At 41.4% G+C, this 24176-nt stretch overlaps 1 protein-coding gene across 1 annotated transcript in view; it reads left to right on the plus strand.

Annotated features, from left to right (window-relative positions):
• Positions 1 to 24176, plus strand: part of PTPRG (protein tyrosine phosphatase, receptor type G) — a 318991-nt gene that overhangs the window by 249292 nt on the left and 45523 nt on the right. The window lies entirely within an intron of this gene.

The following is a 24176-nucleotide window of genomic DNA, read 5'->3' on the forward strand; positions in this document are numbered from 1 at the left end:
CATCATTGCAGTAAGACAGTGAATAAAATTGCAGTGATATATGCACAAAAGCTGAAATTGGAAAGGTTCTGAAGATCCCATTGTAGTGTCCTATCCTTCAAAATATGTTTTCTTCATTTGAAGGTCTAAACTTGCTCACATTCACACTGGGCAAGGCCTTGAAGGGTGTGGTATATCCTGAAGCACTGTCATGAGGGGTTAGTAATATTTATCTGGTGTTGAAACAAAATGCTCTTCTGAGGTGGAAAGATTGTAAAATAAAACGCTAACAGCTATTACCAAGAAGAATTTTGGTACCTCTCATTGTCTGGAAAACATTTCCATTTCCTGCAATTTCACTAATGCATTGAGAAAAATAATTGAAAAATTAGTGTTTAATTTGCTTGAAGAGAAACAAAACCATCCTTGAGAAGATATTGAAGTTGCAAAGTACTGGCTTAGTGACCAATGGTTAGAGACTAATTTTTGATAAATACCGGCTTCTATTATAGATTATAATGTTGAACTCAAGTCTAAAATTAAGATATGTTAATTAAATTTAAATACTTTTTTATCTTCAAAATTTCTAACCATCCACCTCATAAAATTTTTATTTGCTTTGTGATAACAAAAATACACATAAATAAAGGAAAATACATGAACAAAGCTTTAGCTGAAACCAAATTACTTTTCCAGTAATGATTGTTATTTTGTATATGGACAGTAATTGTTTCTTATCTACTCTCCATAATATGAAGCAGTGGCTTCATAAAATTGCAAGCATAGTCATTAATACCCTTGACAGCAGTGGATCAATATTTTTATGTATAATTGATCTAAAAAAAAAAGGGTGGAGATTAAAATTTAATATAGACTTGGAAAGTGTGTTCTGTAGCAGTCAAAGTTTTTTGATAAATATGAAGAAACAAATTGAGGAACAATAAACAGACTTGAGAGCACATGTATAGTAGCTTCAAAATAATCTCCCGTGTCTACCTTCATAGTTCTGAGGATTTTTTTAACAAATACAGAGAGCGTAATAAAAAAGTAAACGTGTTTTAGGATAAATCAGCAAATAACTAGAACAGAGATCGTACACAGTAACATTTCACATTAACATTTCACACCGTGGAGACCATATCACTGAAGTGGCAACACAGCATTTTGTGTGCCCTTTTCAGTGTGATTACCTTTCCGTAGGAAAAATAAAATGTTTATCTCTGTGTGTGTTTAAAGCAAGGAAAAAACAGATCCTCAAACACTGCGGAGTCTAATTTACAAGTTTAAAAGGAACGGTGACCTGGATTTTCAGGAAGAAATACTTAGCTTAAAATGTAATGGGCAACACATGGAATAATTTGCTAACTAACGCCATCAAAGCAAATGGCATGAGAACGAGTTTGAGACAGATTTTTCAGCAAGGGAAACGTGGTATTGAAGTGCACAGCAGAGCGACACTTGGTGTGAAAGGAATACCCTCAAGGGGACAGGCGTGCTGGACCAAGGGGTCTTTTCTTGCACTGCAGTTCTTTTGTTTTGGTGTGAGAAAAAGCATTACGAAACAAAACCCAGAGAACTAGAAAATTCAGAAGAGACATAGTTACCCTTTGGCAATACATTTTGAGGGTAAAACAAATGATATTTTTCACTTTTTCCGTGTTTGAGCATTTGTGGGATTAGATGATTTGAGACCAGAGGTGACAGAAGTAGAACAATGAAGCAGAGAGAAGCCTTCTGCTTGTTTGCGTTGCATCGATGCCCTATTATCCAGGGACCAAAATAAGGAGTTAGGGAAGTTGCTTGTGAAGGTTTGGCAGAGCATTTATCTCTGTTTGGATCCTTTGTAACTCGTTCTGTGATAAAGCAATGAAATAAGTTTTGTGATGATGTTCTGTTGTAAGGAAGCTTAATCTTCTGTTCCCTTTATTTGAAAAGGAGAGTGATAGGAAGCAGTCATCGTTTGATGAAGCTTCTCCTTTCTTTATCTGTTGAGTTTCCATGCTGTGTTCATTAGAGACTTCTTGTAATTGAATATATTTGGAAATGATCTGTGCCATTTCTGAATGAGACTCCCTTATTTGCAGAGGTAATTTACTCTTCTTAGTTCTTTTTCCATGTGGATCCTGGACAAATGGCGAAAGAATATGATTGATGTTGAAGAGAAAGGGTCACTTCCGTCTTTTTAGCGTGGTGGCCATCTCGGTAATGAAAAGGGATGGGAACTTGCAGGCAAGCAGCAGCTCTGAATTGCCTTTCTACTAAAGTTTCTTGAATTCAGTACTTTTAATGGCACTGCTGTGCAAAGAGGGCTATGTGATTTTAAGTTGGTAGAGTGGAAAATAAACTAGGTCAGCATAATGAAGCTGCAAAAAATGGCGCTGCCTTTTATCCCAGAACAATGAGGAGAGCACCATCATGGGATGACCATGAGCCACGACGTCCGCTGGGGCTGGTTGACAGTTAGGCTTCCTGGGCAGGAGGGACAATGATGGCTCTAGTTTAAGTTTGCTTCTCTGTGTCTTTGATTACTCTTGAGGAAAAGCTGCCCTGGCTGGTCTTGAGTTGTTGTGAGCACGATGAAGGGGGCTGTTGCTCCCAGGACCTTTACTGCTTGAAACTGATTTCTTTTAGCATCAAGTCAAGAATTTGAACCTTAGCAGAAAGAAGAGGTGAAGAGACCAGATCCTCGTTTTACTCAACATGTAGATTCACCATTGACTTCTGCTATTGTACAGTGGTATTTCTTTTTCTGCTTTCATTCATTCTGAACTGGTTCCTGAAATTGTGTGCTGTAGGGACAACCACTGAGTATTTCTGAGAACTCTTCACTGGGAATTTAGGATCTTTCACTGGAGCACTACTAGCTCATCTAGAACCCGTTAAAACATGTGCAGTGAGAGGTGGAAGATTCCCAAGCACACTATTTTTGCATTTCTGGGCATTTGGATGCATCTGTGATTTTATACCCAGACTCAGTATCATGAGATCTCTGCAGTTCATCAAGGTCAGTTTAAAATTTGGCTTGGATTGTCTGCAGTCTTTGCCACTGTTATTCTCACAGCCTTTTCCATGAGCTCTGAGAATTGCAGAGTGTGTTTGGTAGTGACCTCCAAACTATTTAGGGATTGAGTGTGACTTCAGTTTTTTTGCAACAAGGCAAGTTCCTATAGCATGCTGAGCCATAATATGGCTCAAAAGATGTCTTTTCTAGCACTTCCCCTTTATTCTGTTGCAAACTGAACAAGTCCTAAGTATTGACACTTTAAGGGAAACCCGAGGTCAGTGCCACTTTCTTTTTCACAGAGGTGCAGGAGGGTGACTAGAGTTGGGAAATCAACTAAAATACTTTGATAGACATTAAGTTCTGTCATTTTAGGAAAAAAAAAAAAAAACAAAAAAAACACACACAACATATTTTAGGAGTGACTGGTGACCTTCCGCAGTTTATTTTCCATTCTGATTTTTAATCTAAACACTACAATGCTATAGACTGGTTTCAAAGGGAAAAATAAGGAGAGAATATTAAGAAGCAATTAAGATTTTAGAGTTTAGCCAACAGCAACTTTTAAATGGGAACTAAATTATAGCCATTTCTCATTTTCAGCTAAGAGGAAGAAATTAATTCACAACTATAGCTGGAGAGTTTTCTTTTTCTTTCTTTTGAACAGATACCATAATTCACCTCTGAATTATTGCCTCCATCAACATCGTGATCCCAAAGACAAAGCGGGAATATTGTATTGCATTTCTTATTAAATCAAGCTGTTTATACAGTGCTAATATGTTTACATTCAGGAGGGATTTTTGGAACAACACAGCTGCTGCCTTTCAAAGAGCAAGCAAGCTTGCATTGCTTGTTTATAGTCATGTGTGTATATGAGACAGCTTGGGAAAAAGATGCCTTTAATTTTCCTTAGGCAAAACCCTATAGAATTTAGTAGACAGTAAGAGTTTTCCTAGGTTTTTGTTAAACATCCTGTTGAATTGAACAGAAACATTGGGACAGGTCCTGTGGCAGAGCCTTGTACTTCTCTGGCAGTGCAGAAGAAATGAGCACCAGGAGATGTGGGTTCTTTTTCTGACTCGGTCATTGATTTTCTGTGTGACCCAGGGCCAAGTCACTTACGGTCTGACAGTATTGGTGTTGAACTCGGTGGCAAAGAACTCACTGGGAGCAAGCTCAGGTGTTCAATATTTCAGGATCCGAGTTCTGTCACTGGTAAAATAGCACTGAAGAAGGTTGGTCAGCCGTATTTGTAAATCGGTTTGTAATACGGAAATAGACCCAAAACTTTTGCAGTTACCACGTCTAATAACCATGTCTTGGAAAACTGCCTTTTGGTGTTAAATTTTGGGAAACTTGCACAGCTCCATAGCTAAGACAGTGTTAAAACTTCAATGGGGAAAAAAAGAGAACTTCTGCCTGTAGCAGGTTGTAAAAAGTGCTGAATTTGTTATTTGAGCCTATCTCTAGCTTTTATTTTATGAGTACACAATGTGTTGTTCATCTACTGTACTGATTGAAAAAGGAACATTGCAAATTTACAGACCATTGTAAAATTGCTTGCTTACAATGATAAAAGCTGCTTTCAACTTACTCTAAAATATTCGTGATTCTGCTCATTTTCTCAGTCATGAAGGATGCTAGGTGGTAACACTTTCTGAGAGCCTGCGTGTTGATTTTAAGAATGCCTCGGGTGCAGTTGCATGAGTATTTATTTCAGCAGCAGTGGTTCAAGCAGCCTCCTCCGTTCCTGCCCTTGTTCTGCCCTCAGTGATACCAATGCAAATGTTTGTACAACCGTGTGAGGAGCTGGAATGAGAAATAATCCATGTTTAAAAATAAAAAAAAAAAAAAAAATTAAAAAAAAAAAGAGTTGCTTTCATGCCCAGATTTAAGCCAGATTAGCTTTCGGTCTGGTTCATGTAGTAACCAGACAGCATAACTAAGGGACCAGCACAAGGCAGGAATGAGCAGGAGGGATGGGGATGTTCACACTGACGCTGCCCCCAGTGATGCCTGAGGACCACGTCCAGGCGCTTGTGCTCATCCCCAAGGATGGCAGCGCCCCAGAGCACAACTCATGGCACCACAGGCAGTGGGGAGAGTTAGCCAACAAGGGCAAGAAATTTCTTAAGCTGGGAGAAAGGCAACACCACAGGGAGACGAGGGGAAACATGGAGGTGAGTGGCGTGCCTGAAACCTCTTGTGGCTTCCATCTCCTTTTTCGTGACCAGATGAGCCCTGCTTATACTGACCAGGACACACCTTTGTTTTCTGCTGGAAATGGCCACGTCTAGTCTTCTGTGATGACAAACAGCCTCAGAGGGTTGGGGCAGATCACTGCCTGACAAGCGGAATGAGCCCAGCCTGATTCAGAGCCCTCTGATCTCTCTCTGCCTCAACCCAGGCAATGCAGGAAAAGCACTTCAGCTTTTATTGCAGAAGATCCAGGTTGTGTTTGATTTTGCCAGTGCTGGAGGTAAAGGTACTGAAATATCGGGCCCTTTTGTGTGCTGTACCTCAAAGCGCTGCTCGTTTTCATGAAAGGGGAGCAGGCCTGTGATCAGCTCCCTCTTATCCCACTTGGGGAACCAAGCTCATCCTTTGTGCCGACGGCAGGCAGCTTGCTTTCAAGCCTGAAGCTGCCGGTTGCTTGTTCTAGCTGTTGGTATCGTTCTTTTGAGCGCTCGTCATTCTTCCATTACAAGGAAAATCAATATGAAAACTTCTCTGACAGCATCTGCGCTCTTTCATCCAGCAACGTGCAGCCTGGGGCGAGGCGGGGAGAGCCCACGAGGAGATCTGCTAACGCCAAACCATAGCGTGCCGGTGCTGTTCCTCCCGTTGTCGGCTCGTGGGCTTTTATACTCTTGCAGGGAGCTGAAAAGTCTCTGGCCCGGCTCTTTCCAAGGGTGCCGGGGTGCTGGGGTTCCCTCTGCGCGTGAGGGGCTGAGGCAGAGGAGCGCCGCTGTGCGCAGGGGAGGCCTGGACACCTCGCCCATCCCTTCACAACTCCTTGCTCTATAACCATTTCCCAACTGGCTACTTTAAGGCCTTTCAGAAATCACAGGAGTTGTCAGTTGTTATAGTAACGGACCCCCTGCTGCTGAATTGGCCCTGAGATGCCCATTTGGGCTTTTGAACAGACTAACTCATGCTCATTAGACAAAAAAGAGAGAGAGACAGATTTGCAGATGGAAAGTTGCTTTTTAAGCATGCTGGATGATCTGTTAAGAGCTAGACTGTGGAAAGGGGCATGTTCTCTCATTATATGCCTGTTACTTTTACTCTTCTTTAATTAACACTAGTTTTACTTTTCTTGCAAACCAGAACTCTGCAAGATTTCCTTTTCCTCACTGTTGAGGCCAGGAGCAAGCTGCCACTTTACAAAGGAACAGTTTTGTCTTGAGAAAGGAAAGAAGTTGGAGAGGGATTTGCCAAGCTGAAATGCAGATCAGTGGTGATTTCCAGAACTATCAGGGTATCTATGAAGCTCAGAAAATAGTACTTCTAATTATACAGCATCAGGAGCAACATCAAAAATCAGTAACCACATTTTGAGCCAGGAATGTCCCATTTCAAGGGAACAGCACAGTCTAGGTTTTGCTTCAGGTTTAAACCTGAACAGTCACACTGATGTTAGCAGAGCGGCTCCTGAATAACTGGTATTAGCTAAATCAGACTTTGCCCTTGAATTCATCTCTGCATGACGGAACCTGTATCACCCTAAATGGATTCTAGAGAGTAAGCAATTCCAATAACAAGTCACTTCTTGCCAGGTATTTGAAGCCAGCTTCTTCCTGTGTCACACACATTCAGCCTTCATCTGAATTTCATGAAGAAGTGTTCTCCTCTCAGCTGTCCTGTAAACAGAAAGCAAATAGAGATTTATAGCAAGCTGGTGTATCTCAAGGTCTAAATAAGAGAGGACCATGGTTGTTCTTGTGTGATACACCTTTTTTATATGAGGAAGTTGGTGAGACCAGATGGGCAAGCCAGGGTTGTTAGCAGAGAGGGGAAGCGAGTACTCTAGCACAGGGGAGGGGTCTGCAAGGAACGCGTGATCTTCTGCACTCATTGCGCTGGGGATGAGGAGCCTTTGGCTTAAATTTCAGCAAGAGAGAAATTTAGGTTTGACATTAGAAAAAGCTTCATGATGGGAAAGACAATAAAGCAGTGGTCTACAGAATTTCCATCATTTCTAGGTTCCAAAACAAGGTTAACTAGCCATTCGTCAGGAGCTCCACAGGAGTCACTGATCACGCATGGGAGCTTCGAGTCATGTTCTCCACAGCGTTGCGGTGCGAGCTTTAAAGCACATGTGCATGTGGAATGGTGTCGTGTGATAAACTGTCCTGTAAATCACGGACTAGAAGCCTGAAAAAGCATTTGGAAGACACGGTTTAAATATATCATGTTTAAAGTGAATAATGTGAAGCCAATAAAGGAGCACATTTAAGAATTGGAGGGAGGAGAGAGGGAGGACTGTAGCTTTGGAGAGGGAGTGAAAGGAAGATACAGAGGGGCAGGAAGGAAACTGCAAAGGCAGCTGGCAGAGGGCAACTGTGTCAGGAGACCCACAGGTTGGTAGAAAAAAATCTGTGTGGAGTTTTGTTCCATCTGTTCTCCTGCAGCAAGGAGCCTAAAAGTAAGGAAGAGTTAAGAGTACAACCATGCGGGTCAGTTGTGTGAATATCTTTTCTGTAGGCACTTTTATGGATGTGGCCATTGAACTCAGTGGGAGCCCAGATCTGCATCACCTTTATTTTAAAAGATAATGTCAAGAATGCAATCGTAAGTCAAACAACAGGAGAATACATGCTTTGGCTGTGGAAGACTAGAATTCAGAATATCATGTTGGTGACCTTGAGAACTCCCAAACAAAAAACCTATACTTTTTTTAGTTTGATATATGATATGTCCCATAAGATATATGGTGTAACCCAAATGAGATGTTTAGGTTATGCTTTGCCCACAGGGGATGAAGTTTAGGGAAAGGTCTTGGCAACAAGTTGAAAAACTGTTGTTGACATGCTTCTGATCACTTTGTTTAGAGATGTAACAACATTTCCCCAACATTTCCAGAAATACCTTCTTCAGCAGAATGAGCAAAGGGGAGCAAGCAAGGGCAGCTGAGGTGAGGCAAGGAGGGATCTGCAGCATGGCTGCAATTGATCTTTCTGTTCTATTTCTGTGGAACTAATTAAATGGATTAATTGAAGACATTTTTTTTTTCTGGAAATGCCTTCCCCAGTGCTTCTGTAATGGTGAGGTGTTAGAAAAAAGAGCAAGATTTTATCTGTAGTAACTGGATTAAAGGTAGTAGTTTACAGGGTGTAGGTTTGAATGAATAGTTTTTAAATATTCAAGTGTTCTCGTTAAGCTGCATTAAAAACTGGTTTCTAGGTGCTGATGAATAGTATGCCACGAGGAGTATGGGTTTTCTGATAATCACACTGGTAGAGGATGCCAGGTACCACTGGCTTCTCCTACTCATCTGTTAGGTCTATTGAAGCTCTTCTACAGGAAACTTAGACAACTTGAAAATTTTTGAACTCTGGGTTTTGAAGCTATGATAGATATTTTAAAAGAAAAACAGATTTCACAAATGGTTCTGTGAAATTAAATCACTTGGGGAAGAAAAAAAAAAAGACTATTTCTTAAGAAAATGGATGTATTCTTCTTCTGTTCCCCTTCTCAGCTCAAAGAAACAATTTATTAACCCGTTGTTGTTTGATCTGTTGCTAGTTTGTGTTTTCTATTGATCTGTTGCTAGTTTATATCTTTTCTATAATATTCTTAGTACGTAAGAGTATGTGTTAAAGTGCATGCAGGTATCTCTGGAGTAGATTCACTCCCATAAATTGGTAGGTTCAGAGCTAGAGGTATGTCGGACAAACTGTGAATGAAATATCCTATAATACAAGTAGATGTACCCAGAGGGAACAGTATACCTCTGCTGTGAAACTGTGAATTAACCACAGCAACCTGATAAATTATATTTTTTCTCTCTCCTTGTAACCATAAAATACAGCTATTGAAGGGCCCTGTGCTGTCCTGAGTCCCACAGCAGCATTTGGACTAACATTAGCACTAGCTATTTCACAGCAGGATGTGGTCTGAGTGTAAAATTACAGGGTAAGAATATTAAATCAATTCAGCAATCTTAACTGCTTGGATAAATACCAGGAATCAGCAGACTCATAAAACAATAACAAACAGGGTTGGACTTAAAAAATTTTCTTGAAACCTGTGCAATTTGGGAAAAAACAGCGCCTTGGAATGCACGACGCATGTTGTGCTGCTATTACAAATGGGGCAAGTATGTTCATTCATTAAGTTTTGTTTAAAAGGAAGCATTTCCTCTATTGCTATGAACAGGCATGTATTTTACCCTCCTGACTTACAGGTTAATATCCATTTGAGTTCAAACTTTTAGGCTGAAACAGGCGTAGGTCACATGTGTGGTCACATGGTTCTTGGTGGTGTGTTGGAAATCTTGGTGGTGTGTTTTCCAAAACAGAACAAAAACATTTTGAAATATTCTACAAAGTGACGTTTATGAAGTAATAGAAATAAGCCCAATTTAAATTATTGTTATTTAAAAAAAAAAAAAAAACAAAACCAAACAACAAAATATTTTTCAATAATGACAAATGTTCTATTCCTTGAAGGCTCAAATCTGGTTTTTATTTCCTTCTGATCAAATTATCAGTTAAATGCATATATATTTCTGCACAGCAACTCACTCTCTCAAGATATTTTTCAGCCACCATCAGAAAGTTTTCAGTGAGTGCTGGTAAAATTCCTCATGTTTTGTAGCAGCACGAGCTTATCACAGAATCACAGAATCATTCAGGTTGAAAAAGCCCCTCGGGATCATCGAGTCCAACCCTCAGCCCGACTCCACAAAGCTCTCCCCTACCCACATCCCCCAACAGCTCATCCAAACGGCCCTTAAACACACATAGGAATGGGGACTCCACCCCTCCCTGGGCAGCCTGTTCCACTGCCTGACCACTCTTTCTGGGAAACATTTTTTCCTAATGTCCAGTCTGACCCTCCCCTGTTAGAGTTTGAAGCCATTCCCTCTTGTTCTATCGCTAATTCCCCGTGAGAAGAGACCAGCACCAGCCGCTCTACAACGTCCTTTCAGGTAGTTGTAGAGATGTCAAATATGGTTTAAGCTGTTATGGATCAAGGCATGTTCTGTCATGCCAGAGGTTGGACTCAGGGCTACACCCCTGAATCCCTGCAGATGGGGGTTTTCCAAGTCCTGTTTAAAGGGATATATTCCCTTTGCACAGGCATGAGGCTGGTGATCAAGGGGCTCCTCAGCTGGAGCAAATCCCTCACTAGAAGTGGATGGAGATAGGGAATGGAGTTTATGCCTGCTGATGGATGTTTGGCATTAAATGTGGGGTTTGACTGGGAGTGAGAGAACAGCCCTCTGCAAGGCAGGCAGAGGGAGTGCATCTCCTAAACCCATTGTGGGAAATCACATCTGCCAACCTCACAGTTCATTGGGAGACCAGCGGATGGTCAGCGAAGAGGATTTTATGCTGTTAGAGAAGTGATCAAAGTAAACTGGCTTGCAACCTTTCCAGCAGCTTTCCAGGTTTTCTTAAGGTATTAATTTCCCCAACGCGGTTCCACTAACGCCAAGAGGAGGAACGTGAAGGGCGGAGGATGCCGAGGTGGGAGCAGGCAGAGCCTCTCCCAGGCCGTGCTCCCGACAGCGGTGGTAGGGGGGAAGGTGGGAGCAGTTGTACAGTGCTGGCAGTCCTGAGGGCTTCCAACCACTTCACAACTCAGAATGATGATCGTTTGCTCTTCAGAGCCCTACAAATTTCCTAAATTTCAGTGTTCATTGGTAATACCAACTGGTATTACAGACATGAAGTTAAAGCTGTGAAGATGCAGTCCTCATATCTGTCATTTTTTTGATATATATATATATTTTATTTTTTTAATAAAGGCCTAGGACATAAATGTACCAGTGTGACTGGTCTTTTCCCATTCATACAGCTCCTTATTTTTGAAGCATTCAGGGTGCTATTTCAATCAGGAAGTAAATGGCTTTGCTTTGCAGTTTGCTTTCCAGAGCCTGCAAATGCTGGTTTTGTGAGTTAAGGCTGAATCTGGGCTTCTTTATCCACATAACCAACATTTACACAACCGCAAAAAAAGATTCTCCTGGCCCTGATATCATTACAGGCTTCGTATTCATTTGAATGAACTATTTTTCACCACTTTCCTCATGGTTATAGGTACAGACAAGTCTTTTAACATAAAAGGGCCTTTTCTGCAATCTGTTTATTCTTCAGCAAGCTTTTCTGAAGGCTTTGCATGACAGAGGTTGTAGTCGTGTTTTCTGATAATGCCTTGTCTCACTGAAACCGTACACCTGGCCTGTGCCCTTGTTCTCTCTAATTTTGGGGAGTGGGACTACAAAGGGAGAGAGAGATTAACACCCTATCAGACATCAGAGACATTTACTTGTGATATTGAGGGGTGTATACACCTTATATTTATCAACAAGAACACCTTATTAGAGAAAAATCTAATAACTAATAATTAAATAACACCTTTTGCATACACAAATCAACATAGTTTGACTTGGGTGATATTTAATAGTGAATCTATCTAGGCAAAGTAATTGTATCAATCCTAAAGAATACAAAAGTTGAAAAGATTTTTAAAATAATTTGAGCAAAGAAAATATTGTCTTTTTTTTTTTCCTGAGACTGTGGAAATAAAGTTTCTGCTTTCCAAAGGAAAATACAGTAATTAGGAAATTTGCAAATGGAAATTAGCCTGTGTTGGTCTTCGTCTTTATTTATGTCATTAAATGGAGTTTTTAATTAGCGTATATATTATTCATGTTTCAATGTAATCCATTTTATAAATCCAAGTTCAAATATAAAAATTAAAATGGCTTGGATGCACCCTATTGTTCACATGCAAAGCAGCTAACATAGATGTAAAGATATGAGGTGAATTGAAACATTCATATTTCATAAGGATGCAGTCTACATTTTCTGAAATTATAGCTTGAACTCTTATTTTTAACTTTTTCTCATTTGCATACATATTAGTCCCTGTTTAAATTATGTGTTAATTCTATTCATTAGACTTCAGTGAATGCTTCTAACTCTCCTGATAATCAAGCATAGGTCCCTGGAAAGCAAATTGTGGACTTTCATGTTGCAAAACCCATTGTAAACGTGACATTTATCACTGCAAAGCCAGCTCGTGTGGAGCGCTTGGCTGCAGCCAGCAGGGCAGAACCCTTTTTCTTATGCTTACGGTAACAATTGTCATCTGCGAATAAGGACTTGGCATCAGGTCCCTGATGTCTCTTCAGAAATGATTGGGCACTTCACAACTGCACCACCCTCTTGATGGTAAAAATGCCAAATCAGCTTTTTGGGGGAGAAAGAGTGACTTGACTCAGGTCCTCACCCAAACAGCTTTAAGAAAAACATAATGTGATGGTGGAGACGAGAATTTGGGAGCCTCTGCAGCTCAGTGGAGTGTATTTGGCTGTCAAAGCAGGAGCCTGCAGGCTTGGCTTTGCGGCTGTCCAAAACGTGCTTTTGCTCCGAAATCTGCAGGAGCAGTAGCCCTGAAAGCAAAAGCATGAAGGTGACAACAGTGCAACAGGAGTCCTTTCTCTGGTTTTCTGAGCCAGACCTTGTAGTGAATGTGGGAAGAAAAGGGGCAATGAAATAGTATTGGAGTTAGGTGTCTGCTTGTTGCATATTTACCAGGCTGTGACAATTCATCTTTTTAATTCTAGGTATAAAAGCATTGTTATCCCAGTGGTAAACCCGAGGTGATCATTTCGCAAGGTTTTATGTTGATGGGGTGAGCCCTGAGTGGTGCCACACAGGGAGTTGCCATGTGTGCTCTGATTAGGAAAAAAATTGATGGGAAGAAGAAGGGTTCTTATGCCATCACTGTGAGGAAATGCTTGACATCTTTAAAGGCCCATAAGTTTAGTTTCCATCTGTTTTTTGCAGAGTCTGGGCCTTTTCAAAGCAGTGCTGATGTGCTGTAGGGAATTAATTTAGCTCTTTGTGGTAGCAGAAGGTTAGAGTTCAACATCGCTGGTTTTGTTATCCACAGAGCTACATGGAACAAGTTCCCTGTGGTATAGTTTAAAGGAATAGGTGGAGACTACTAGAAAGAGACCTGTTGTCCCTGCAGCTTAGTTTTATTTGAGATGCACGGAATAAGAGAGGAGAAGAGAAGAAATCACAGTATTTGATATACATTCTCGGCAGCTGCTTCATCTCACCATGTCTGAATGTATAATCTCACTCTCGGGAGCATTCTGCATGAGAAGCAGCTGGGTGCTTCTGAACACAGAAGAAATGCTCCCATTCCACCAGCATTTGTGATAATCCAAACTGCAGCTAGGCCTGTGGGGAAATGAAAAGTCTGTGCTTTATTGTGACTCTGAGATTTCGGTGGGTTGCAGTGTTGTCTATAGGATTTGAGCTTGAACTTGGATATACTCTCTTTCCTTAGCAGTGCTTCCTTATGCTGAAAGCGTGCAAGAGAATCCCTGAGCTTTATACCAGATTTTGGGAAACAATTTAGACTGTCTGCAGCCCTCTCCTTCTTCTCTCCTTGGATGACGAGCGTGGGGTCCCATTGACTTCACACTGTCAAGCCAGGACAGGCTGTGCTGATTCCTTGTGTGCTGAGCACAGGACAGGATGCTGAAGAAAAGGGGCTTTAAACCAACTGTAGCCCAGGGTTTAAGGTTATCCACCATTCTCTGGTTTAGGGGGTTTTTTGAAGCCTGCGACGTAGACAGCTCAGCTCACGGGGGAATGAGGCAGCAGATGAGCATTCCCCTTCCGTGCCTCCTTCCAGCATCTTTTTTCTTGGTGCACCAGATAGCAACTCCCCACCCCAGAGAGAGATGCATTGGCAACCTCACTCCTCTTTTTTTTTTTTTTTTATGGTGACTGGATTAACTTTATTGTCATTGCTGTCTGCCAACCCTATTGTATTTACTCAGCATTCTGTGGAGAAGGAGTTAAATTCATATGGGTTGGAAGTTTTCTGTTATAGCTCATGTTCTGTTTTGACCTTCTTGTCTTCACATATTTTCCCATTTTAAAGTTACTAGCTGTATCTGAGATCTTAACATCAGTGGGCCACTTTGTGGAAATAAATATTAATGAGATGGCTGCTGATAGCATCATATGGGTAGAAACAAATGCTTTTATAATAAATGGGATTTAATATTAATTGAGTGGTTTGGAGTTTAAGCAGGATATAAAGTGACAAGCTCGTGACACAGCAAACTGCCCTTTGCAGGAATCCAATTAGAAGAGTGAGTAGCAAATTGTAAGCAAACTTGATATAATCACACGGGGGCAATACAGAAGTGGAGCATAATTTGGAGCCTGAGACCTGTCCCCTTGAATGTCTCATAATTCCCATGAATCAACATTTAGTGACTATGTGGTGCCAAGTGTGCGTTCTTCAGCTCTTTCCTGGCAATGCTGCATCCCGTTGCTCTAGTCAAACCAGAGGAAGACGGTACGTTTTGCAATAAAAGGGCACATCAGTTAAATGCGCTGTGTTCTGCTACATGTCTCTTGGAGGAAAGTGACTCATTTGTTCGCCTGCTGAAATTGCTTTGCATAGGAAAGCGTGCGCTGATGCTACAGAGTTTGCCTGATCGCTTGTAGCTCTTACCTTTGCCTTTTCCTCTGTGAGAACAGCCAAGGGTTGTTCCCTTTTCAAATTGCAGTGTTTGTTCATGACTTGGAAAAATAGATGATTTGCTGAGATACGTCGTAGATAAATAGTTAAATGCTGCCTGGAATAACCAAGCGCAATTATCTATCGCTGAAGAGTAACGTTAAGTGTTTGTTGGGTTTGAATTGTTCAAAAATAGTTTCTTTAAATATTATGTATCATTTTTATCTGGCAGATGGAGTTGCAGAAGCTGCTCTGGCGTGAGTTTGTGGCATTTCCGACAACCTGGGTATTGTGTGAAATTGGCTTAGCCACTCTAAAACAGGGGTACAGGGTGTACAGTGAGAGTATAGGAGTGATAAAGACCTAAGCACAGCATCTGGGAAGCTGGGGCAGTGCTTCCAGGCTCATGGAGAAGCATGTGAAAAAAAAAAAAAAACAAAAAGGAGCAAATCCATTTATCCATTCTGTCAAAATGGCTACGATCAGCCAGGAGGCAAATGAATAAATGGATCAACAAGTATTTCACACTTGTGTGTTCTCGACAGGAAATCACAGATCTGAAACCAAATGTCTGGGACAAAACTACCAGAAATAGCGGCAAAATACTCTGCTGTTTAGTCTGCATTTTAAACATTTTTAGCTCACAAAAGTCCTTGAATTAAAATACTGGAATGAAACAGGAACTTGTTACTACAGTTCCCAGCTACAAGCAGAGATTAAAATAGTTAGAGTGGGTCTAACAGCAGGACCTCGGCCGCCACTGGAATCTCCCTTTGCCTACATACCTGAACACATCTTGTTGGCCATGGTGATTGCTGCTGTCTTGCCCACTCCCAAGCTTACTGATTGCTGCACTAATGGCAGCTACAGCCCCACCAAAGGTCGCATCAGAACGTGGAAATGAAATGCATAAATAAAGCAGGAGGAAAATAAATCGGAATTGCTCTGGTGTCAGGACTGAACAAGTCACCTAGGAGCAGACATCGTTCCTCAAGGATGGTGTGTGTCTGCCTGTGCAGCCAGGTCACTTCATGAGCTTCAAGAAAAGGAAATACTGAGCCAAGAGCTTGTGTTTCATTTCACTGTCTGCTTCTGAGCAAGTGCCTGATGGATCCAGGCACGCTTCTTCATACATTAAGAAGCATTCATATATTTTTGCGAAGATGCAAACTGCAATTCTTGTGGGTTTTTTTTTCTTCTTTTCCCCAGTCCCACATTTATCAACACTGAAAGGTTATAAAGAGCTTAATAAAAGGTAGATTAAAGCTTTGGAAATAGTGCAAATAAAGATAACAGTCTATAAATAGAAAATATATTAAACTGTATCTGGTGTTAAGGGATCTAATAATTAACATAGATTGACTGAATATCTCCTGTTTGGCTTATCTGCAATGAACTTTTATCTTGAATCAAAATGTTCTCCTCCTGTGATTAGTTTTGTTATTAGCTGCTTCTACACACTGATTAAGACAACGGGAAAGCAATAGTTTATTTGCCCGAGTGTATACTTACTGAAAAAGGGTTTGTCATGAGGGTGAAAGCAGTTTCTAATCTTCAGAATAATTTTAACTGATTTCTTAAAGGCAAAGTCTCTTCTGCATTTATTATTTTATGAGTTTTCAGTTCTTGACACTTATATGTAATTGTGAGACAGCTAATAGACTTCATGGTTACTTTTCTGACGTGCCTCATACTTTGATTCCTTTTTGTGTAATAAATGTGTGTTTCCTTGACACTAAAACTCAAGGAGCTTTGAATGAGTTATAGGTCTGAAACCTCAAAGATGTCATTTTCTTAATAAATATTTTGAAAAGGGAACTCTTCCACACTTCCTTTCAAGCATTTTCAGGATCATCCTTCTAGTCCATTCTGCCTCACGTCGTAGTGGGTTCTACCTCTGTTACTTGCTTATAGTATTTTTAGAATTTTTCTTAAGGTTTATTTGGTTTGTGGAGATGGTAATTTAAAACATACTTTGTTTTTCTTTACTGTGCCTCTTTACTTTGTCTAAGTATGCTTAATACTGTTTACTGCTTTTTGGTATTAATTAGATTTTTCTTATAGTATCAATTATCTTTGCATTTGTTTGATATTATTGCTGTTGCTGATGCTATTTATTTTTTAGAAACACTCTCACAGAAAATACTGCACTGTTTAATGTAAATGCTCCTGGAAGGATCCTACTGAGGCAAGGTCTTTTCATTCTGATGTATTAATTGATGTGGGTCCGTTGTGTTTAGCAAAGGGAGCCCGGTGGATATGTTCACACCACACTGATTGTCCGATTTAACCAGAACACCACTTCGGCGAATACAACTTGCCGCGCTGGGGTCTGGCTCTATGAATGCAGAGCTATGCCCAGGGCCCTTAGCCCAGCAGATAAGGAGTACTGGAGCGGGCAGAGCTCGCACAAACATGCCTGCACGTCTCCTGGCATCTGAGATGGGTCACTGGGGTCTGACTTGGGTATTTTTACAGAGCTAGTTAGAGATGTATTCAGCGTACCACTGCAGAACACACGACGTGGTATTTCTCAGTGGTTTGGTTCAGTGGATAGTAGTTTATTGTCTCTGATATTTGTGTTTCCTTGTCACATTTGTTAACCTTTGAATGCAAGAAACTCATTAAAGCAATTCCTCAGACACGCACACTCCAGGCTTCCCCAGAGCTCTCAAGTCACTACCAGGTTAGTATCAGCGACAGCAAGAAGCAAATCTCCAAATGGGTTGATTGATAGCGGGATTAATGATCCTCAAGACTTCTGTCCAGGTTTATTATTTGGCAGCTTACAAATCTTTGCTTTCAGGGAGATGGGTGGAGAAGCAGGACCAGCTGGCTGCCACCCGGTCTGTCTGTATTAGCGTGATGAGGTGATGTACGTAGCTCTGTCAGAGCACTAGCATTAAGTAGTGTGTTTTCAGTGTTCTCATTATCTGCCAGGTACTAAATAATTTGCTTCTCTGCTCTTGGTGCCAGCTGCTCTTTTCTTTTCCTTTGTGCTGGGCTTCCAAAGGTATCTTTTTGTGCCATTTCTAATTGTGTTCTAAACAGAGCTAACAGGGAGACCATAAAAATTTTTAAGTAGCTATTTCTTTTAGAAATGGCCAGTGAGAAAAGCCCACCCCCCAAATACACGGTGATGAAAAGAGAAAGGAAATAATCACACTTTTAATATTTTATCCTGCTCTCAAATAAGCTAAAGGTGAAATATGTCCAGCAGTGTTGGGAAATCTTCCTAGTTCTCCCATGCAGCTTTAGTCCAGGTGCACATGGACATGTCTGTTGAGAAAGAGGCAGTTTCCCATGGAGTATTTCATTGTATGTAACAAGCTGGCATTTCTGCCTGAAGATGGGCAAGGCCATCAAAACAGAGGAAAAAAACTGTGCCTAAATTTTTTGCATATTTTTGTGCTAGACTTAGATCCCAGGCTGTGGCTTGAGATATCTAAAATAGTCAATTGAATGCCCTGATGTCCTGATTCGGAGGAAGGAAAGAATATTTTCACAAACAGGACACTTCCATTTTGAGAGTAATTAGGTAGGAGTAATTAGGAACGTTTAGGTAAATGTTTCAAAGAGAGATGCAGTTTCTGCTGTCCTCTCTTAGGTGGGATCATCTCTGTATTAGTTTTCTTGTAACACAATTTCAGTTTAGATGAATTACACTTAGTGTTTAAAAATACCCATATTTTAACCTCCCAGTGTGCCACCCTGTTTTCATTCTTTCCTTTCCTGAGATTTCATCCCAAAGGGAATTCATGTCCCGAAATGATAATATCAAGTATGCCCAATTTTGAGTTCTTAGAGGTGCTACTATAAAAGCTCCTCTCTAGTAAGAGGCAATCTTCATTGATTGCTGCAGTTCTTGTGATTACAGAACAACTCTTCACTTGGTTAAATTTAGCTTCCTTCTGTGAGAAAGTTTTAGGCTCCTTTTTAATATTACATGATGTTTAGGGCATTGGAAGTACACATTTTATAGGAACTGCCTAAGGTATTATTTGATTGGAAGAGGCATGTCTTTGTTTTCCTCTGTGATTTTCTAGTCTTTGTTATGAATGTTGCATTCAATAAATAGTTGGCTTAGGGAGAGGAAAATGAGTACATCAGGCTTCCCTTTGGCTTTTAAAACCGTGCCTAATTTTTAAACCATTTTAAGATACCACCTATAGGTTTCTCAACCCCATTTTTGCCTGAAGACATTAAAGGTTTGAGCGGTAATGCATATAACCAGGGAGCTTGTTCTCCTGCAATAGAAAATACTGATGAGTAAACCCATTCAGTCATCTCTAAAATTGCTGAGTGTATCCAACACAGCTGTTGTGAGTATTGATTAAAGCAGGAGGGGAAGGTCTGATGCTGCTAGCCCTGTCAGAGGTCACCAGGAGAGTAATTAGCTACCAAGTGTTACAGGGCCAAGTGTCATCCCAAATAAGGTTTCACCATTGCCTTCGGTGTTCTCCAGGGACACCAGGAAGATGGGACAAGGAAGCGTGGAAAATGTTTGTGCTGAGTTAAACTAAGGTTTATCCACTTAAAATGTGCAGATAAAGAGCTTTCTAAGTGCATTTCTGCACTGGCCACCTGGGCACTTTCTGGTCACAGAGCTGATGAAGGGGGAGGGAGGACTTGAAAGCAGCTTGTCTTGGTGTTGTTATTTCTTAACTGTTTAATTATTTGAATACCCTTCTAAAAATTATTATTTCTTGTAGAATGTCTGAGTTCAGTATCATATGTGATGCAAATGGGTGTCTAGTCTCTGGTGGAGGATAGGATCTCAGAGGATCAGGAGAAGAGGATTTTTAATTTTGTGGAGAGCTGTGTAGTCAGCTGGCAAATTTAGGCCATAAATATTAAATTAGCTGTCTTTCTGTGTCAGAAATCCCTCATCTTGTTTGCAGATTAGTTTTTCAGATGGACAGTTTTACTAGTGGGTGTGTTATTCATCACAAATACTGCTTCAAAAGTTTTGTCCACCTTCTTTTTTTCCCATCTGTCTTTTCCCAGCCTTTTTCCCGTCTTTATTTCTCTATGATGCTGCAGAATGTGTGGTTGGAAATGTGGTTGGACTGGTGATTAGCATTTGGATCCTTTTAGCTTTTGCAGGACTGTGTGGGTGTGCAACAACTCCCTAATGTGAAAAAAGATTTCTCCTTGCCCAGAGGAAGTCCTCTGAAAAGGGCAGTCTACATTTCACCGATCTGGCTAGGAAAGGATGCCAAGGACTTGGCACACTGTGAACTTCTGACAGCCATCCATGTGCCATCTAGACCTCTCCAGTTATCATCTGTGCAATGCTTAACACTGCTCAAGAAGATTACAGGCAGAAATTGCTTTGTGGGAAGAAGGCAAATCATCTTTGGGAGGGAGAATCTGCATTATTGTAGGGAAATTTCCCTCTTTTTTTCAGCTTTCTTTTATTCTCTGGAGTTTTCTGCATTCCGGCTTTGTATATCCTCCCATAGCTCAAGTTCGGTCAGCCTTCGCTGCCTTACTGCTCCAGCATAGCGTAGGTTCTTTTATAACTCCGCTTTTGAATTCTGATCATTAAGCATTAAGACCTGGGAAGGAAAATAATTGTAGAAAATTGGGGCAATAGAAGCCATTTTCTGGCCGAAAACGAGTACATGCAGATGCCCCTCTGATACAATGAACATAATATCGCTGCTCCATGCTGGTCACTTATTCATATTCATAAGGTTCGCTTTTTTCATGTGGTTTTCTCTTCTCTTTTTCTTCTTAACGGTTGAGTCAGTTTTATTGCTCATAAAAATCAGTGACTGATGACCCCAGCTAGAGCAGTGCAGACTGCAGACAGCTGTTGTCCAGGCTCCCATCCACTGCCCTGCTGGTGACATGGTCGTGATTTGCAGTGCTTCTGTTGTTCGTAGTCTGCAGCTCTTTTCTGAGGAGTCATTGCCAATTCTGACAGTGACAAATGCTTGCCAAGGAATAGTGAAGCTAGTTTAAAGTGCAGAGCCATGTGTTACTAGTACACTTGACTGCATACATACTCTAGTTTTGGTGCCAGCAGAAACCAATCTTGATTGTGTCTCCTGGAAAACATGCAAAACAGTTCAACGGGAATCTGAAGCATCTTTTCTTCTATTGAAAGTGAGAATGAATGTACAGAGGTAGTGAAAGGGATCATTTCCTGTCTTTGGATCCTTGTCCGGGAGTTATTTGCAGACCGCCCCGTGATGGAGGAGCATGGTGAATGGCTGCCTGTATCCAGGTTGCATTTGATAAAGAGTAAGCCATGTCCTGTGCAGCTTGGTTTAGAGATCCATTACAGATACTGGTTTGACTCCTGTTCAATCGTGCCTGTTCTTCCCACTAGCTAAGGACTATGCCTAAAAGTAGGGTGGCTGCAGGGACTGTAGGCCTCTCCATTAATAAATTCTGTGGAGTTCCTGTTTGTGGGAGGCTGTTTCTGGAGGAGAGGAACCCAGAGGACAAGGTTACAAGGTTTACCCTGCTCTGACAGTAGTAAATGGGCCTCCAGGTCCATTTCAAGCGATGTGCCCCCGAATTGATCATGCTTTAGGAAGTAATGACCCAAGAAGGAAGTAGCTGCAAAAAAAACAGGAGCCTACTGCTCCTAGATGAATACAGAAATAATGTAGTATAAATTCGGCTAGCCTTGGAGAGGGAATACACACTGTTTCAACCAACAGGAACACCTGGAAGAAGGAGTAGATCCCTAGCAAACAAGGGAGCAATGAACATGTCAGTCACTTCAGCATGTGAGGCGGGACAGGGCTCTTGCGTGTCCCCAGAATGTGCTGCATTCACCTTTGGTTTTTCCTGTGTTCTGTCACTGTCCTGGTGGTTTCAGCCAGCCGCTGCAGAGGCAATCACTTGCCCCTCCACAATAATCCCTTGCTCCTTCTCTCCCTGCCTCAGCTGCTCCGGAGCAGCGCAGATCCCTCGCCTGTCATCACAGATCAGGGGATGCTGCCCGTGCTAGACGGCGTTCAGAGGAGCAGAGGCCAAACACTGCCCTCCAAGCTATTCCCAGCACTCCCATTGACCACCATGCACGCTCTGTGTTTGTATTGGAGGCAGTATTAACTAAACACTAAGGCAATATCTTCTACGTGAAAATAAAATGCATCCATGCTTTCAGGCCATTATGTGATCTGGTTCCCCCTCTTGCTTTTAGATGAGTATAAAGGAGAAGCTGCTTGAGGTTTATTAACTAATAACCAAGGAAACCTGTTTTGAGTGTCAAAATCTCATGAGACATCTCTTCTTCTACAGAAACTAATCTGGTATTTTGTTCAGTGGAGATTGAACAAGCATTTAACCCAGCTAATCAGGACCATCTCTTGGCATATTTTTATGCTTCCAGCTTGATAATAAGGCGCTGCTGCTGTGGACTTTGCATCCTGTTAGTTTGCTTTAATAACTCACTGTCAGTATCTCTGCAAAAAGATTCCGGGCAGGGGGATGCTCTCCCTTGCGTCATCTTTGCATTCCAGACCTTGTCTCTGCTCCTTCTCCGGGGAGATGCTAATCTCGCAGTGTTTTACTTTCTGCATTTTCCATATGTGACAACTGTGTGTCTGATCACCACAATCTCGCATAGTTATTGTACCCCAGGGAAAGGGAGCCAAAAAAAACATATGGGGCTAGAGAAAACGGTGTGCTTCACTGCACACAGGCGTATTTCGGAGACAACAGACTCTTTGCTATGAGGCAGAAAAGATGTGGACTCTCCCAAATCTTCTGGAAGTGAAATCAAGGCTGTGATGTGCTTCTCTTCAACCAGTGGTGCAGAAATGCAAGAATTACTCTAAAATCAGTGTTTCAGTTGTTAAGATTTTAATCATTTATGCCATTGACAAATCCCAATTGCTTAATCACTAAGGACTGCTTCTATTGGAAAAAAAATATATTGGTTTTTTCTGCTGACAGTGTTGGTTTCCTGAGCAAATGAGCACACGGGTGCAAACACCTGCACATGGATACACATGGGGGTCAAAAGTTACAGGCTGAAACACTCATCTGAAAATAGTTGCAGGCTTTCACCTTGTCTAGCCCTGTATCCACTCCCACCTCTCTCCATGGCTGCCTCTCCAGTGACTTGAAACAAGCAATTTTCTGTCTCACCCTTTTCCTTTATCCAGCCCTTCCCATATACACACAGAGATTTACTGCAGCTTCTTGTAGCCTTAGCAACTGCTGCCACTTAAGGTTTGTGTACTGAGGGAAAGGTAATGGGTAGGGGAAATGCCAAGGGATAGAAAGGAGCATCCTAAACTGGGGGAGAAGGCAGATACTAAATTGTCTGAAATGCCTCTCAATAGCCTTGATCCCAGCTATCAGTGTTTATTACTACAAACTAGACATGAGTTTGCAGAAGACTCTTCTTGGGCCCAGTCATTTCCTCCCTCAGTCAGTCCCAGACTGAAAAATGGACATTATCCAAACTGCTGGGGGCCTGGAGGCATCTGCTTGGTGCCCCAAGATGCGTGCTCCCTCCTGGAGCTGCAGAGAAGAGCTGCAAGAGTAGGAAACACACCCAGTAAGCAGAACTTGCTGGAAAACTCATCCAGCAAAGTTCGTGAAACCCATCGTAAAAGGTCTTTTAAAGATCGATCCACTTTATCCTGCTCTCACGTTTGACCCTGCACAGTCCCATCAGTGCTGCCTTCTGCTGTCCCCAGGAGCCCCGGGGACATGGAGGGAGTCACCAGGACAGGGATGCGATGGCCTGTGCACAGCAAGCTCAGCTGTAGAGGCTAAACTTGGAATATGTACAACAATTATGAGCAAGTGAAAAAAAAGGGTTTGAGAGACATGTTTTGACCTAACATGGGAGTATCCAGTATTGTAAAGTAATGAACGTGCTGCGTTATGTATGTACGTACCCAAGACGAGTGTATTTTAGTGTGACATTTGTGACTTGAGAAAACCATTTTTCCATGGAGACTGCCTTTTCAAAGCAGCTACAGAAAGTATTCTAGGAATAAAATACGTAATTGTTAATGGCATTAATGATTATAGCAAACTTCACTATGTGAAATATTCATTTAATACGCTGTTATTCCAACGCTGTGCTCAGCAGAGATATGCTGGACTTGAGTATCCAGCTATCACCATCATGGGCCTTACAGTATCGCAGTGTGATTATCCAACACTATTACATGTTTTGAGGCTATTAAGAAATAGTTATCTTACGGCTGCATTAAAAAACCATAGCGCCAGCCTATCACAGCCTCTCAGAGTATAAAATAACAAATTAACAAAAAATAATTGCTTTTCTTCGGTATCATCAGCTTTAAAAAATCCTGTAAATCCCTGCGTAAAGGTCTGTCTTTTTATCAAACACCTTCTTAAGGCCTTCATTACCAGGAGAAGCCGTTCAAGGATTTTTGTAGTATTGACTCAAGGGAAAGAGCCCTAGATACATCAAAATTAGGAACATTTTGCCTGTTTCATATTCATAGTTTCTTCTTTA

This window comes from Athene cunicularia (genome assembly GCF_003259725.1).
Source record: "Athene cunicularia isolate RWA chromosome 12 unlocalized genomic scaffold, athCun1 chr12_part1, whole genome shotgun sequence".
In the NCBI taxonomy this organism is placed as follows: domain Eukaryota; kingdom Metazoa; phylum Chordata; class Aves; order Strigiformes; family Strigidae; genus Athene; species Athene cunicularia.